We start from the raw sequence: 18,085 nt of genomic DNA, 5'->3' as shown, positions 1-18,085 counted from the left end.
GTAGAATCCCAACAATCCTCTTCGACTCGTTAAAAACTGTAGAATCTCGAAACTCCACTTCGAGTCGCAAAAAGACCATAGGACTGTTGTAAAATGCTACAAACTTTGTCTCAGAGCAATTAATTAATTTTTTGTCATTCAGCTCTCTCAAAAAATTAAGGTTTTCTTTTTAGCCTTTGATGTCTTTCAGCAAAGTGCATATTAATTTGAGTTTTTTTAAATAATTATGTATGCTTGAGTCGAACTAGTGTCCTAACTTTCAAGCCTGTTTTGCTACACAATTCTCAAAATAAGCGTTTCAGACAATAAGCTACTGTTCAATGTTAGGAGTCAGAAGTCAACGTTCTAAAACAAAGTCAATGTTCGAAAACAAAAGTTTAAAAGTTCAAGTCATGAAAAACTTGCGTCATCTAAAAAAACTGTAGAATTCCAACAATCCTCTTCGACTCGTAAAAACTGTAGAATCTCAAAACTCCACCTCGAGTCGCAAACAGACCACAGGAATGTTGTAAAATGCTACAAACTTTGCCTCAGAGCAATTAATCAATTTTTTGTCAATCAGCTCTCTCAAAAAATTAAGGTTTTCATTTTAGCCTTCGATGCCCTTCAGCAAAGAGCATATTAATTTGAGTTTTTTAAATAATAATGCATGCTTGAGTCGATCTAGTGTCCTAACTTTCACGCCTGTTTTGCTACACAATTCTCAAAATAAGCTATTCAGACAATAAGCTACTGTTCAATGTTAGGAGTCAGAAGTCAACGTTCTAAGACAAAGTCAAAGTTCGAAAACAAAAGTTTAAAGGTTCAAGTCATGAAAAACTTGTGTCATCTAAAAAAACTGTAGAATCCCAACAATCCTCTTCGACTCGTAAAAAACTGTAGAATCTCGAAACTCCACTTCGAGTCGCAAAAAGACCATAGGACTGTTGTAAAATGCTACAAACTTTGCCTGAGAGCAATTAATCAATTTTTTTGTCAATCAGCTCTCTCGAAAAATTAAGGTTTTCTTTTTAGCCTTTGGTGCCCTCCAGCAAAGTGCATATTAATTTGAGTTTTTTAAAATAATCATGTATGCTTGAGTCGAACTAGTGTCCTAACTTTCAAGCCTGTTTTGCTACACAATTCTCAAAATAAGCGTTTCAGACAATAAGCTACTGTTCAATGTTAGGAGTCAGAAGTCAACGTTCTAAAACAAAGTCAATGTTCGAAAACAAAAGTTTAAAAGTTCAAGTCATGAAGAACTTGCGTAATCTAAAAAAAACTGTAGAATCCCAACAATCCTCTTTGACTCGTAAAAAACTGTAGAATCTCAAAACTCCACTTCCAGTCGCAAAAATACCACAGGACTGTTGTAAAATGCTACAAACTTTGTCTCAGAGCAATTAATTAATTTTTTGTCATTCAGCTCTCTCAAAAAATTAAGGTTTTCATTTTAGCCTTCGATGCCCTTCAGCAAAGTGTATATTAATTTGAGTTTTTTAAAATAATTATGTATGCTTGAGTCGAACTAGTGTCCTAACTTTCAAGCCTGTTTTGCTACACAATTCTCAAAATAAGCGTTTCAGACAATAAGCTACTGTTCAATGTTAGGAGTCAGAAGTCAACGTTCTAAAACAAAGTCAATGTTCGAAAACAAAAGTTTAAAAGTTCAAGTCATGAAAAACTTGCGTCATCTAAAAAAACTAAAGAATTCCAACAATCCTCTTCGACTCGTAAAAACTAGAATCTCAAAACTCCACTTCGAGTCGCAAACAGACCACAGGAATGTTGTAAAATGCTACAAACTTTGCCTCAGAGCAATTAATCAATTTTGTCAATCAGCTCTCTCAAAAAATTAAGGTTTTCATTTTAGCCTTCGATGCCCTTCAGCAAAGAGCATATTAATTTGAGTTTTTTTTAATAATAATGCATGCTTGAGTCGATCTAGTGTCCTAACTTTCACGCCTGTTTTGCTACACAATTCTCAAAATAAACGTTTCAGACAATAAGCTACTGTTCAATGTTAGGAGTCAGAAGTCAACGTTCTAAAACAAAGTCAATGTTCGAAAACAAAAGTTTAAAGGTTCAAGTCATGAAAAACTTGTGTCATCTAAAAAAACTGTAGAATCCCAACAATCCTCTTCGACTCGTTAAAAACTTTAGAATCTCGAAACTCCACTTCCAGTCGCAAAAATACCACAGGACTGTTGTAAAATGCTACAAACTTTGTCTCAGAGCAATTAATTAATTTTTTGTCATTCAGCTCTCTCAAAAAATTAAGGTTTTCATTTTAGCCTTCGATGCCCTTCAGCAAAGTGTATATTAATTTGAGTTTTTTAAAATAATTATGTATGCTTGAGTCGAACTAGTGTCCTAACTTTCAAGCCTGTTTTGCTACACAATTCTCAAAATAAGCGTTTCAGACAATAAGCTACTGTTCAATGTTAGGAGTCAGAAGTCAACGTTCTAAAACAAAGTCAATGTTCGAAAACAAAAGTTTAAAAGTTCAAGTCATGAAAAACTTGCGTCATCTAAAAAAACTAAAGAATTCCAACAATCCTCTTCGACTCGTAAAAACTAGAATCTCAAAACTCCACTTCGAGTCGCAAACAGACCACAGGAATGTTGTAAAATGCTACAAACTTTGCCTCAGAGCAATTAATCAATTTTGTCAATCAGCTCTCTCAAAAAATTAAGGTTTTCATTTTAGCCTTCGATGCCCTTCAGCAAAGAGCATATTAATTTGAGTTTTTTTTAATAATAATGCATGCTTGAGTCGATCTAGTGTCCTAACTTTCACGCCTGTTTTGCTACACAATTCTCAAAATAAACGTTTCAGACAATAAGCTACTGTTCAATGTTAGGAGTCAGAAGTCAACGTTCTAAGACAAAGTCAAAGTTCGAAAACAAAAGTTTAAAAGCTCAAGTCATGAAAAACTTGCGTCATCTAAAAAAACTGTAAAATCCCAACAATCCTCTTCGACTCGTAAAAAAGTGTAGAATCTCGAAACTCCACTTCGAGTCGCAAAAAGACCATAGGACTGTTGTAAAATGCTACAAACTTTGCCTGAGAGCAATTAATCAATTTTTTGTCAGTCAGCTCTCTCGAAAAATTAAGGTTTTCTTTTTAGCCTTTGGTGCCCTCCAGCAAAGTGCATAATAATTTGAGTTTTTTTAAAAAATCATGTATGCTTGAGTCGAACTAGTGTCCTAACTTTCAAGCCTGTTTTGCTACACAATTCTCAAAATAAGCGTTTCAGACAATAAGCTACTGTTCAATTTTAGGAGTCAGAAGTCAACGTTCTAAAACAAAGTCAATGTTCGAAAACAAAAGTTTAAAAGTTCAAGTCATGAAAAACTTGCGTCATCTAAAAAAACTGTAGAATCCCAACAATCCTCTTCGACTCGTAAAAAACTGTAGAATCTCGAAATTCCACTTCGAGTCGCAAAAAGACCACAGGACTGTTGTAAAATGCTACAAACTTTGTCTCAGAGCAATTATTTAATTTTTTGTCATTGAGCTCTCTCAAAAAATTAAGGTTTTCATTTTAGCCTTCGATGACCTTCAGCAAAGAGCATATTAATTTGAGTTTTTAATAATTATGCATGCTTGAGTCGATCTAGTGTCCTAACTTTCACGCCTGTTTTGCTACACAATTCTCAAAATAAGCGTTTCAGACAATATGCTACTGTTCAATGTTAAGAGTCAGAAGTCAACGTTCTAAGACAAAGTCAAAGTTCGAAAACAAAAGTTTAAAGGTTCAAGTCATGAAAAACTTGCGTCATCTAAAAAAACTGTAGAATCCCAACAATCCTCTTCGACTCGTAAAAAACTGTAGAATCTCGAAACTCCACTTCGAGTCGCAAAAAGACCATAGGACTGTTGTAAAATGCTACAAACTTTGCCTGAGAGCAATTAATCAATTTTTTGTCAGTCAGCTCTCTCGAAAAATTAAGGTTTTCTTTTTAGCCTTTGGTGCCCTCCAGCAAAGTGCATAATAATTTGAGTTTTTTTAAAAAATCATGTATGCTTGAGTCGAACTAGTGTCCTAACTTTCAAGCCTGTTTTGCTACACAATTCTCAAAATAAGCGTTTCAGACAATAAGCTACTGTTCAATTTTAGGAGTCAGAAGTCAACGTTCTAAAACAAAGTCAATGTTCGAAAACAAAAGTTTAAAAGTTCAAGTCATGAAAAACTTGCGTCATCTAAAAAAACTGTAGAATCCCAACAATCCTCTTCGACTCGTAAAAAACTGTAGAATCTCGAAATTCCACTTCGAGTCGCAAAAAGACCACAGGACTGTTGTAAAATGCTACAAACTTTGTCTCAGAGCAATTATTTAATTTTTTGTCATTGAGCTCTCTCAAAAAATTAAGGTTTTCATTTTAGCCTTCGATGACCTTCAGCAAAGAGCATATTAATTTGAGTTTTTAATAATTATGCATGCTTGAGTCGATCTAGTGTCCTAACTTTCACGCCTGTTTTGCTACACAATTCTCAAAATAAGCGTTTCAGACAATATGCTACTGTTCAATGTTAAGAGTCAGAAGTCAACGTTCTAAGACAAAGTCAAAGTTCGAAAACAAAAGTTTAAAGGTTCAAGTCATGAAAAACTTGCGTCATCTAAAAAAACTGTAGAATCCCAACAATCCTCTTCGACTCGTAAAAAACTGTAGAATCTCGAAACTCCACTTCGAGTCGCAAAAAGACCATAGGACTGTTGTAAAATGCTACAAACTTTGCCTGAGAGCAATTAATCAATTTTTTGTCAGTCAGCTCTCTCGAAAAATTAAGGTTTTCTTTTTAGCCTTTGGTGCCCTCCAGCAAAGTGCATAATAATTTGAGTTTTTTTAAAAAATCATGTATGCTTGAGTCGAACTAGTGTCCTAACTTTCAAGCCTGTTTTGCTACACAATTCTCAAAATAAGCGTTTCAGACAATAAGCTACTGTTCAATTTTAGGAGTCAGAAGTCAACGTTCTAAAACAAAGTCAATGTTCGAAAACAAAAGTTTAAAAGTTCAAGTCATGAAAAACTTGCGTCATCTAAAAAAACTGTAGAATCCCAACAATCCTCTTCGACTCGTAAAAAACTGTAGAATCTCGAAATTCCACTTCGAGTCGCAAAAAGACCACAGGACTGTTGTAAAATGCTACAAACTTTGTCTCAGAGCAATTATTTAATTTTTTGTCATTGAGCTCTCTCAAAAAATTAAGGTTTTCATTTTAGCCTTCGATGACCTTCAGCAAAGAGCATATTAATTTGAGTTTTTAATAATTATGCATGCTTGAGTCGATCTAGTGTCCTAACTTTCACGCCTGTTTTGCTACACAATTCTCAAAATAAGCGTTTCAGACAATATGCTACTGTTCAATGTTAAGAGTCAGAAGTCAACGTTCTAAGACAAAGTCAAAGTTCGAAAACAAAAGTTTAAAAGCTCAAGTCATGAAAAACTTGCGTCATCTAAAAAAACTGTAAAATCCCAACAATCCTCTTCGACTCGTAAAAAAGTGTAGAATCTCGAAACTCCACTTCGAGTCGCAAAAAGACCATAGGACTGTTGTAAAATGCTACAAACTTTGCCTGAGAGCAATTAATCAATTTTTTGTCAGTCAGCTCTCTCGAAAAATTAAGGTTTTCTTTTTAGCCTTTGGTGCCCTCCAGCAAAGTGCATAATAATTTGAGTTTTTTTAAAAAATCATGTATGCTTGAGTCGAACTAGTGTCCTAACTTTCAAGCCTGTTTTGCTACACAATTCTCAAAATAAGCGTTTCAGACAATAAGCTACTGTTCAATTTTAGGAGTCAGAAGTCAACGTTCTAAAACAAAGTCAATGTTCGAAAACAAAAGTTTAAAAGTTCAAGTCATGAAAAACTTGCGTCATCTAAAAAAACTGTAGAATCCCAACAATCCTCTTCGACTCGTAAAAAACTGTAGAATCTCGAAATTCCACTTCGAGTCGCAAAAAGACCACAGGACTGTTGTAAAATGCTACAAACTTTGTCTCAGAGCAATTATTTAATTTTTTGTCATTGAGCTCTCTCAAAAAATTAAGGTTTTCATTTTAGCCTTCGATGACCTTCAGCAAAGAGCATATTAATTTGAGTTTTTAATAATTATGCATGCTTGAGTCGATCTAGTGTCCTAACTTTCACGCCTGTTTTGCTACACAATTCTCAAAATAAGCGTTTCAGACAATATGCTACTGTTCAATGTTAAGAGTCAGAAGTCAACGTTCTAAGACAAAGTCAAAGTTCGAAAACAAAAGTTTAAAGGTTCAAGTCATGAAAAACTTGCGTCATCTAAAAAAACTGTAGAATCCCAACAATCCTCTTCGACTCGTAAAAAACTGTAGAATCTCGAAACTCCACTTCGAGTCGCAAAAAGACCATAGGACTGTTGTAAAATGCTACAAACTTTGCCTGAGAGCAATTAATCAATTTTTTTGTCAATCAGCTCTCTCGAAAAATTAAGGTTTTCTTTTTAGCCTTTGGTGCCCTCCAGCAAAGTGCATATTAATTTGAGTTTTTTTAAATAATCATGTATGCTTGAGTCGAACTAGTGTCCTAACTTTCAAGCCTGTTTTGCTACACAATTCTCAAAATAAGCGTTTCAGACAATAAGCTACTGTTCAATTTTAGGAGTCAGAAGTCCACATTCTAGAACAAAGTCAATGTTCGAAAACTAAAGTTTAAAAGTTCAAGTAATGAAAAACTTGCGTCATCTAAAAAAACTGTAGAATCCCAACAATCCTCTTCGACTCGTAAAAAACTGTAGAATCTCGAAATTCCACTTCGAGTCGCAAAAAGACCACAGGACTGTTGTAAAATGCTACAAACTTTGTCTCAGAGCAATTATTTAATTTTTTGTCATTGAGCTCTCTCAAAAAATTAAGGTTTTCATTTTAGCCTTCGATGACCTTCAGCAAAGAGCATATTAATTTGAGTTTTTTTTTTAATAATTATGCATGCTTGAGTCGATCTAGTGTCCTAACTTTCACGCCTGTTTTGCTACACAATTCTCAAAATAAGCGTTTCAGACAATAAGCTACTGTTCAATGTTAAGAGTCAGAAGTCAACGTTCTAAGACAAAGTCAAAGTTCGAAAACAAAAGTTTAAAGGTTCAAGTCATGAAAAACTTGCGTCATCTAAAAAAACTGTAGAATCCCAACAATCCTCTTCGACTCGTAAAAAACTGTAGAATCTCGAAACTCCACTTCGAGTCGCAAAAAGACCATAGGACTGTTGTAAAATGCTACAAACTTTGCCTGAGAGCAATTAATCAATTTTTTTGTCAATCAGCTCTCTCGAAAAATTAAGGTTTTCTTTTTAGCCTTTGGTGCCCTCCAGCAAAGTGCATATTAATTTGAGTTTTTTTAAATAATCATGTATGCTTGAGTCGAACTAGTGTCCTAACTTTCAAGCCTGTTTTGCTACACAATTCTCAAAATAAGCGTTTCAGACAATAAGCTACTGTTCAATTTTAGGAGTCAGAAGTCCACGTTCTAGAACAAAGTCAATGTTCGAAAACAAAAGTTTAAAAGTTCAAGTAATTGAAAACTTGCGTCATCTAAAAAAACTGTAGAATCCCAACAATCCTCTTCGACTCGTAAAAAACTGTAGAATCTCAAAACTCCACTTCGAGTCGCAAAAATACAACAGGATTGTTGTAAAATGCTACAAACTTTGTCTCAGAGCAATTAATTAATTTTTTGTCATTGAGCTCTCTCAAAAAATTAAGGTTTTCTTTTTAGCCTTTGATGCCCTTCAGCAAAGTGCATATTATTTTAAGTTTTTTTAAATAATTATGTAAGCTTGAGTCGAACTAGTGTCCTAACTTCAAGCCTGTTTTGCTACACAATTCTCAAAATAAGCGTTTCAGACAATAAGCTACTGTTCAATTTTAGGAGTCAGAAGTCCACGTTCTAGAACAAAGTCAATGTTCGAAAACAAAAGTTTAAAAGTTCAAGTCATGAAAAACTTGCGTCATCTAAAAAAACTGTAGAATCCCAACAATCCTCTTCGACTCGTAAAAAACTGTAGAATCTCGAAACTCCACTTCGAGTCGCAAAAAGACCACAGGACTGTTGTAAAATGCTACAAACATTGTCTCAGAGCAATTATTTAATTTTTTGTCATTGAGCTCTCTCAAAAAAATAAGGTTTTCTTTTTAGCCTTTCATGCCCTTCAGCAAAGTGCATATTTATTGAGTTTTTTAAATAATTATGTAAGCTTGAGTCGAACTAGTGTCCTAACTTCAAGCCTGTTTTGCTACACAATTCTCAAAATAAGCGTTTCAGACAATAAGCTACTGTTCAATTTTAGGAGTCAGAAGTCCACGTTCTAGAACAAAGTCAATGTTCGAAAACAAAAGTTTAAAAGTTCAAGTCATGAAAAACTTGCGTCATCTAAAAAAACTGTAGAATCCCAACAATCCTCTTCGACTCGTAAAAAACTGTAGAATCTCGAAACTCCACTTCGAGTCGCAAAAAGACCACAGGACTGTTGTAAAATGCTACAAACATTGTCTCAGAGCAATTATTTAATTTTTTGTCATTGAGCTCTCTCAAAAAAATAAGGTTTTCTTTTTAGCCTTTCATGCCCTTCAGCAAAGTGCATATTTATTGAGTTTTTTAAATAATTATGTAAGCTTGAGTCGAACTAGTGTCCTAACTTCAAGCCTGTTTTGCTACACAATTCTCAAAATAAGCGTTTCAGACAATAAGCTACTGTTCAACTTTAGGAGTCAGAAGTCAACGTTCTAGAACAAAGTCAATGTTCGAAAACAAAAGTTTAAAAGTTCAAGTCATGAAAAACTTGCGTCATCTAAAAAAACTGTAGAATCCCAACAATCCTCTTCGACTCGTAAAAAACTAGAGTCTCAAAACTCCGCTTCGAGTCGCAAAAATACCACAGGACTGCTGTAAAATGCTACAAACTTTGTCTCAGAGCAATTAATTAATTTTTTGTCATTGAGCTCTCTCAAAAAATTAAGGTTTTCTTTTTTGCCTTTGATGCCCTTCAGCAAAGTGCATATTAATTTGAGTTTTTTTAAATAATTATGTATGCTTGAGTCGAACTAGTGTCCTAACTTTCAAGCCTGTTTTGCTACACAATTCTCAAAATAAGCGTTTCAGACAATAAGCTACTGTTCAATTTTAGGAGTCAGAAGTCCACGTTCTAGAACAAAGTCAATGTTCGAAAACAAAAGTTTAAAAGTTCAAGTCATGAAAAACTTGCGTCATCTAAAAAAACTGTAGAATCCCAACAATCCTCTTCGACTCGTAAAAAACTGTAGAATCTCGAAACTCCACTTCGAGTCGCAAAAAGACCACAGGACTGTTGTAAAATGCTACAAACATTGTCTCAGAGCAATTATTTAATTTTTTGTCATTGAGCTCTCTCAAAAAAATAAGGTTTTCTTTTTAGCCTTTCATGCCCTTCAGCAAAGTGCATATTTATTGAGTTTTTTAAATAATTATGTAAGCTTGAGTCGAACTAGTGTCCTAACTTCAAGCCTGTTTTGCTACACAATTCTCAAAATAAGCGTTTCAGACAATAAGCTACTGTTCAACTTTAGGAGTCAGAAGTCAACGTTCTAGAACAAAGTCAATGTTCGAAAACAAAAGTTTAAAAGTTCAAGTCATGAAAAACTTGCGTCATCTAAAAAAACTGTAGAATCCCAACAATCCTCTTCGACTCGTAAAAAACTAGAGTCTCAAAACTCCGCTTCGAGTCGCAAAAATACCACAGGACTGCTGTAAAATGCTACAAACTTTGTCTCAGAGCAATTAATTAATTTTTTGTCATTGAGCTCTCTCAAAAAATTAAGGTTTTCTTTTTTGCCTTTGATGCCCTTCAGCAAAGTGCATATTAATTTGAGTTTTTTTAAATAATTATGTATGCTTGAGTCGAACTAGTGTCCTAACTTTCAAGCCTGTTTTGCTACACAATTCTCAAAATAAGCGTTTCAGACAATAAGCTACTGTTCAATTTTAGGAGTCAGAAGTCCACGTTCTAGAACAAAGTCAATGTTCGAAAACAAAAGTTTAAAAGTTCAAGTCATGAAAAACTTGCGTCATCTAAAAAAAACTGTAGAATCCCAACAATCCTCTTCGACTCGTAAAAAACTAGAGTCTCAAAACTCCGCTTCGAGTCGCAAAAATACCACAGGACTGTTGTAAAATGCTACAAACTTTGTCTCAGAGCAATTAATTAATTTTTTGTCATTGAGCTCTCTCAAAAAATTAAGGTTTTCTTTTTTGCCTTTGATGCCCTTCAGCAAAGTGCATATTAATTTGAGTTTTTTAAAATAATTATGTATGCTTGAGTCGAACTAGTGTCCTAACTTTCAAGCCTGTTTTGCTACACAATTCTCAAAATAAGCGTTTCAGACAATAAGCTACTGTTCAATGTTAGGAGTCAGAAGTCAACGTTCTAAAACAAAGTCAATGTTCGAAAACAAAAGTTTAAAAGTTCAAGTCATGAAAAACTTGCGTCATCTAAAAAAACTGTAGAATTCCAACAATCCTCTTCGACTCGTAAAAACTGTAGAATCTCAAAACTCCACCTCGAGTCGCAAACAGACCACAGGAATGTTGTAAAATGCTACAAACTTTGCCTCAGAGCAATTAATCAATTTTTTGTCAATCAGCTCTCTCAAAAAATTAAGGTTTTCTTTTTTGCCTTTGATGCCCTTCAGCAAAGTGCATATTAATTTGAGTTTTTTTAAATAATTATGTATGCTTGAGTCGAACTAGTGTCCTAACTTTCAAGCCTGTTTTGCTACACAATTCTCAAAATAAGCGTTTCAGACAATAAGCTACTGTTCAATTTTAGGAGTCAGAAGTCCACGTTCTAGAACAAAGTCAATGTTCGAAAACAAAAGTTTAAAAGTTCAAGTCATGAAAAACTTGCGTCATCTAAAAAAAACTGTAGAATCCCAACAATCCTCTTCGACTCGTAAAAAACTAGAGTCTCAAAACTCCGCTTCGAGTCGCAAAAATACCACAGGACTGTTGTAAAATGCTACAAACTTTGTCTCAGAGCAATTAATTAATTTTTTGTCATTGAGCTCTCTCAAAAAATTAAGGTTTTCTTTTTTGCCTTTGATGCCCTTCAGCAAAGTGCATATTAATTTGAGTTTTTTAAAATAATTATGTATGCTTGAGTCGAACTAGTGTCCTAACTTTCAAGCCTGTTTTGCTACACAATTCTCAAAATAAGCGTTTCAGACAATAAGCTACTGTTCAATTTTAGGAGTCAGAAGTCAACGTTCTAGAACAAAGTCAATGTTCGAAAACAAAAGTTTAAAAGTTCAAGTCATGAAAAACTTGCGTCATCTAAAAAAACTGTAGAATCCCAACAATCCTCTTCGACTCGTAAAAAACTAGAGTCTCAAAACTCCGCTTCGAGTCGCAAAAATACCACAGGACTGTTGTAAAATGCTAAAAACTTTGTCTCAGAGCAATTAATTAATTTTTTGTCATTGAGCTCTCTCAAAAAATTAAGGTTTTCTTTTTTGCCTTTGATGCCCTTCAGCAAAGTGCATATTAATTTGAGTTTTTTTAAATAATTATGTATGCTTGAGTCAAACTAGTGTCCTAACTTTCAAGCCTGTTTTACTACACAATTCTCAAAATAAGCGTTTCAGACAATAAGCTACTGTTCAATTTTAGGAGTCAGAAGTCCACGTTCTAGAACAAAGTCAATGTTCGAAAACAAAAGTTTAAAAGTTCAAGTCATGAAAAACTTGCGTCATCTAAAAAAACTGTAGAATCCCAACAATCCTCTTCGACTCGTAAAAAACTAGAGTCTCAAAACTCCGCTTCGAGTCGCAAAAATACCACAGGACTGTTGTAAAATGCTACAAACTTTGTCTCAGAGCAATTAATTAATTTTTTGTCATTGAGCTCTCTCAAAAAATTAAGGTTTTCTTTTTTGCCTTTGATGCCCTTCAGCAAAGTGCATATTAATTTGAGTTTTTTAAAATAATTATGTATGCTTGAGTCGAACTAGTGTCCTAACTTTCAAGCCTGTTTTGCTACACAATTCTCAAAATAAGCGTTTCAGACAATAAGCTACTGTACAATGTTAGGAGTCGGAAGTCAACGTTCTAAAACAAAGTCAATGTTCGAAAACAAAAGTTTAAAAGTTCAAGTCATAAAAAAACTTGCGTCATCTAAAAAAACTGTAGAATCTCAACAATCCTCTTCGAGTCGTAAAATAACTGCAGAATTTCAAAACTCCTCTCGGAGTTGTAACAACCTGTAGAATTTCAATACTCCTGTTCGAGTCTTAAAAACCTGTAATATCACTACTCCTCTTCGAGTCGAAAAAGACCACAGGACTGTTGTAAATTGCTACAAATTTTGTTTGAGAGAAATTAATCAATGTTTTGTCATTCAGCTCTCTCAAAAAATCAAGTTTTTCTTTTTTAGCCTTCGATGCCCTTCAGCAAAGTTCGAATTAGTTTGTGTTTGTTCATACTTATGTATGCTTGAGTCCAACTAGTGTCCTAACTTTCACGCCTATTTTGCTACACAATTCTCAAAATGAGCGTTTCACCTTGTATATTAACATCAGTTCCTAATTACTATACAATAGACAATAAGCTACTGTTCAATGTTCGAATTCAGAAATCAACGTTATAAAACAAAGTCAATGTTCGAAAACAAAAGTCAAAAGTTCAAATCATGAACAAACTTGCGTCAGCTAAAAAAACTGAAGAATTCCAACAATCCTCTTCGACTCGTAAAAACTGTAGAATCTCAAAACTCCACTTCGAGTCACAAAAAGACCACAGGACTGTTGTAAAATGCTACAAACTTTGTCTCAGAGCAATTAATCAATTTTTTGTCAATCAGCTCTCTCGAAAAATTAAGGTTTTCTTTTTAGCCTTCGATGCCCTTCAGCAAATTTCGAATTAGTTTGTGTTTGTTCATACTTATGTATGCTTGAGTCCAACTAGTGTCCTAACTTTCACGCCTATTTTGCTACACAATTCTCAAAATGAGCGTTTCACCTTGTATATTAACATCAGTTCCTAATTACTATACAATAGACAATAAGCTACTGTTCAATGTTCGAATTCAGAAATCAACGTTATAAAACAAAGTCAATGTTCGAAAACAAAAGTCAAAAGTTCAAATCATGAACAAACTTGCGTCAGCTAAAAAAACTGAAGAATTCCAACAATCCTCTTCGACTCGTAAAAACTGTAGAATCTCAAAACTCCACTTCGAGTCACAAAAAGACCACAGGACTGTTGTAAAATGCTACAAACTTTGTCTCAGAGCAATTAATCAATTTTTTGTCAATCAGCTCTCTCAAAAAATCAAGTTTTTCTTTTTTAGCCTTCGATGCCCTTCAGCAATGTTCGAATTAGTTTTTGTTTGTTCATACTTATGTAGTCTTGAGTCCAACTAGTGTCCTAACTTTCACGCCTATTTTGCTACACAATTCTCAAAATGAGCGTTTCACCTTGTATATTAACATCAGTTCCTAATTACTATACAATAGACAATAAGCTACTGTTCAATGTTCGAATTCAGAAATCAACGTTATAAAACAAAGTCAATGTTCGAAAACAAAAGTCAAAAGTTCAAATCATGAACAAACTTGCGTCAGCTAAAAAAACTGAAGAATTCCAACAATCCTCTTCGACTCGTAAAAACTGTAGAATCTCAAAACTCCACTTCGAGTCACAAAAAGACCACAGGACTGTTGTAAAATGCTACAAACTTTGTCTCAGAGCAATTAATCAATTTTTTGTCAATCAGCTCTCTCAAAAAATCAAGTTTTTCTTTTTTAGCCTTCGATGCCCTTCAGCAATGTTCGAATTAGTTTTTGTTTGTTCATACTTATGTAGTCTTGAGTCGAACTAGTGTCCTAACTTTCAAGCCTGTTTTGCTACACAATTCTCAAAATAAGCGTTTCAGACAATAAGCTACTGTACAATGTTAGGAGTCGGAAGTCAACGTTCTAAAACAAAGTCAATGTTCGAAAACAAAAGTTTAAGAGTTCAAGTCATAAAAAAACTTGCGTCATCTAAAAAAACTGTAGAATCTCAACAATCCTCTTCGAGTCGTAAAATAACTGCAGAATTTCAAAACTCCTCTCGGAGTTGTAACAACCTGTAGAATTTCAATACTCCTGTTCGAGTCTTAAAAACCTGTAATATCACTACTCCTCTTCGAGTCGAAAAAGACCACAGGACTGTTGTAAATTGCTACAAATTTTGTTTGAGAGAAATTAATCAATGTTTTGTCATTCAGCTCTCTCAAAAAATCAAGTTTTCCTTTTTTAGCCTTCGATGCCCTTCAGCAAAGTTCGAATTAGTTTGTGTTTGTTCATACTTATGTATGCTTGAGTCCAACTAGTGTCCTAACTTTCACGCCTATTTTGCTACACAATTCTCAAAATGAGCGTTTCACCTTGTATATTAACATCAGTTCCTAATTACTATACAATAGACAATAAGCTACTGTTCAATGTTCGAATTCAGAAATCAACGTTATAAAACAAAGTCAATGTTCGAAAACAAAAGTCAAAAGTTCAAATCATGAACAAACTTGCGTCAGCTAAAAAAACTGAAGAATTCCAACAATCCTCTTCGACTCGTAAAAACTGTAGAATCTCAAAACTCCACTTCGAGTCACAAAAAGACCACAGGACTGTTGTAAAATGCTACAAACTTTGTCTCAGAGCAATTAATCAATTTTTTGTCAATCAGCTCTCTCGAAAAATTAAGGTTTTCTTTTTAGCCTTCGATGCCCTTCAGCAAATTTCGAATTAGTTTGTGTTTGTTCATACTTATGTATGCTTGAGTCCAACTAGTGTCCTAACTTTCACGCCTATTTTGCTACACAATTCTCAAAATGAGCGTTTCACCTTGTATATTAACATCAGTTCCTAATTACTATACAATAGACAATAAGCTACTGTTCAATGTTCGAATTCAGAAATCAACGTTATAAAACAAAGTCAATGTTCGAAAACAAAAGTCAAAAGTTCAAATCATGAACAAACTTGCGTCAGCTAAAAAAACTGAAGAATTCCAACAATCCTCTTCGACTCGTAAAAACTGTAGAATCTCAAAACTCCACTTCGAGTCACAAAAAGACCACAGGACTGTTGTAAAATGCTACAAACTTTGTCTCAGAGCAATTAATCAATTTTTTGTCTATCAGCTCTCTCAAAAAATCAAGTTTTTCTTTTTTAGCCTTCGATGCCCTTCAGCAATGTTCGAATTAGTTTTTGTTTGTTCATACTTATGTAGTCTTGAGTCCAACTAGTGTCCTAACTTTCACGCCTATTTTGCTACACAATTCTCAAAATGAGCGTTTCACCTTGTATATTAACATCAGTTCCTAATTACTATACAATAGACAATAAGCTACTGTTCAATGTTCGAATTCAGAAATCAACGTTATAAAACAAAGTCAATGTTCGAAAACAAAAGTCAAAAGTTCAAATCATGAACAAACTTGCGTCAGCTAAAAAAACTGAAGAATTCCAACAATCCTCTTCGACTCGTAAAAACTGTAGAATCTCAAAACTCCACTTCGAGTCACAAAAAGACCACAGGACTGTTGTAAAATGCTACAAACTTTGTCTCAGAGCAATTAATCAATTTTTTGTCAATCAGCTCTCTCAAAAAATCAAGTTTTTCTTTTTTAGCCTTCGATGCCCTTCAGCAATGTTCGAATTAGTTTTTGTTTGTTCATACTTATGTAGTCTTGAGTCCAACTAGTGTCCTAACTTTCAAGCCTGTTTTGCTACACAATTCTCAAAATAAGCGTTTCAGACAATAAGCTACTGTTCAATTTTAGGAGTCAGAAGTCAACGTTCTAGAACAAAGTCAATGTTCGAAAACAAAAGTTTAAAAGTTCAAGTCATGAAAAACTTGCGTCATCTAAAAAAACTGTAGAATCCCAACAATCCTCTTCGACTCGTAAAAAACTAGAGTCTCAAAACTCCGCTTCGAGTCGCAAAAATACCACAGGACTGTTGTAAAATGCTACAAACTTTGTCTCAGAGCAATTAATTAATTTTTTGTCATTGAGCTCTCTCAAAAAATTAAGGTTTTCTTTTTTGCCTTTGATGCCCTTCAGCAAAGTGCATATTAATTTGAGTTTTTTAAAATAATTATGTATGCTTGAGTCGAACTAGTGTCCTAACTTTCAAGCCTGTTTTGCTACACAATTCTCAAAATAAGCGTTTCAGACAATAAGCTACTGTTCAATTTTAGGAGTCAGAAGTCAACGTTCTAGAACAAAGTCAATGTTCGAAAACAAAAGTTTAAAAGTTCAAGTCATGAAAAACTTGCGTCATCTAAAAAAACTGTAGAATCCCAACAATCCTCTTCGACTCGTAAAAAACTAGAGTCTCAAAACTCCGCTTCGAGTCGCAAAAATACCACAGGACTGTTGTAAAATGCTACAAACTTTGTCTCAGAGCAATTAATTAATTTTTTGTCATTGAGCTCTCTCAAAAAATTAAGGTTTTCTTTTTTGCCTTTGATGCCCTTCAGCAAAGTGCATATTTGAGTTTTTTTAAATAATTATGTATGCTTGAGTCAAACTAGTGTCCTAACTTTCAAGCCTGTTTTACTACACAATTCTCAAAATAAGCGTTTCAGACAATAAGCTACTGTTCAATTTTAGGAGTCAGAAGTCCACGTTCTAGAACAAAGTCAATGTTCGAAAACAAAAGTTTAAAAGTTCAAGTCATGAAAAACTTGCGTCATCTAAAAAAACTGTAGAATCCCAACAATCCTCTTCGACTCGTAAAAAACTAGAGTCTCAAAACTCCGCTTCGAGTCGCAAAAATACCACAGGACTGTTGTAAAATGCTACAAACTTTGTCTCAGAGCAATTAATTAATTTTTTGTCATTGAGCTCTCTCAAAAAATTAAGGTTTTCTTTTTTGCCTTTGATGCCCTTCAGCAAAGTGCATATTAATTTGAGTTTTTTAAAATAATTATGTATGCTTGAGTCGAACTAGTGTCCTAACTTTCAAGCCTGTTTTGCTACACAATTCTCAAAATAAGCGTTTCAGACAATAAGCTACTGTACAATGTTAGGAGTCGGAAGTCAACGTTCTAAAACAAAGTCAATGTTCGAAAACAAAAGTTTAAAAGTTCAAGTCATAAAAAAACTTGCGTCATCTAAAAAAACTGTAGAATCTCAACAATCCTCTTCGAGTCGTAAAATAACTGCAGAATTTCAAAACTCCTCTCGGAGTTGTAACAACCTGTAGAATTTCAATACTCCTGTTCGAGTCTTAAAAACCTGTAATATCACTACTCCTCTTCGAGTCGAAAAAGACCACAGGACTGTTGTAAATTGCTACAAATTTTGTTTGAGAGAAATTAATCAATGTTTTGTCATTCAGCTCTCTCAAAAAATCAAGTTTTTCTTTTTTAGCCTTCGATGCCCTTCAGCAAAGTTCGAATTAGTTTGTGTTTGTTCATACTTATGTATGCTTGAGTCCAACTAGTGTCCTAACTTTCACGCCTATTTTGCTACACAATTCTCAAAATGAGCGTTTCACCTTGTATATTAACATCAGTTCCTAATTACTATACAATAGACAATAAGCTACTGTTCAATGTTCGAATTCAGAAATCAACGTTATAAAACAAAGTCAATGTTCGAAAACAAAAGTCAAAAGTTCAAATCATGAACAAACTTGCGTCAGCTAAAAAAACTGAAGAATTCCAACAATCCTCTTCGACTCGTAAAAACTGTAGAATCTCAAAACTCCACTTCGAGTCACAAAAAGACCACAGGACTGTTGTAAAATGCTACAAACTTTGTCTCAGAGCAATTAATCAATTTTTTGTCAATCAGCTCTCTCGAAAAATTAAGGTTTTCTTTTTAGCCTTCGATGCCCTTCAGCAAATTTCGAATTAGTTTGTGTTTGTTCATACTTATGTATGCTTGAGTCCAACTAGTGTCCTAACTTTCACGCCTATTTTGCTACACAATTCTCAAAATGAGCGTTTCACCTTGTATATTAACATCAGTTCCTAATTACTATACAATAGACAATAAGCTACTGTTCAATGTTCGAATTCAGAAATCAACGTTATAAAACAAAG

General features: G+C 34.1%; 2 protein-coding genes across 3 annotated transcripts in view; one reads left to right on the top strand and one right to left on the bottom strand.

Moving 5' to 3' along the window:
• LOC142337695 (uncharacterized) overlaps positions 1 to 18,085 on the top strand; it is a 420,762-nt gene that overhangs the window by 150,381 nt on the left and 252,296 nt on the right. The gene's annotated exons all lie outside the window — the stretch shown is intronic.
• LOC142337696 (integrin beta-5-like) overlaps positions 1 to 18,085 on the bottom strand; it is a 127,146-nt gene that overhangs the window by 26,234 nt on the left and 82,827 nt on the right. The gene's annotated exons all lie outside the window — the stretch shown is intronic.

Source organism: Convolutriloba macropyga, chromosome 4 (assembly GCF_964194025.1).
Source record: "Convolutriloba macropyga chromosome 4, txConMacr16.3, whole genome shotgun sequence".
NCBI lineage: Eukaryota > Metazoa > Xenacoelomorpha > Acoela > Convolutidae > Convolutriloba > Convolutriloba macropyga.
The sequence above is the reverse complement of the archived record's forward strand: the minus strand, read 5'-3'. Positions and strand labels throughout refer to the sequence as shown.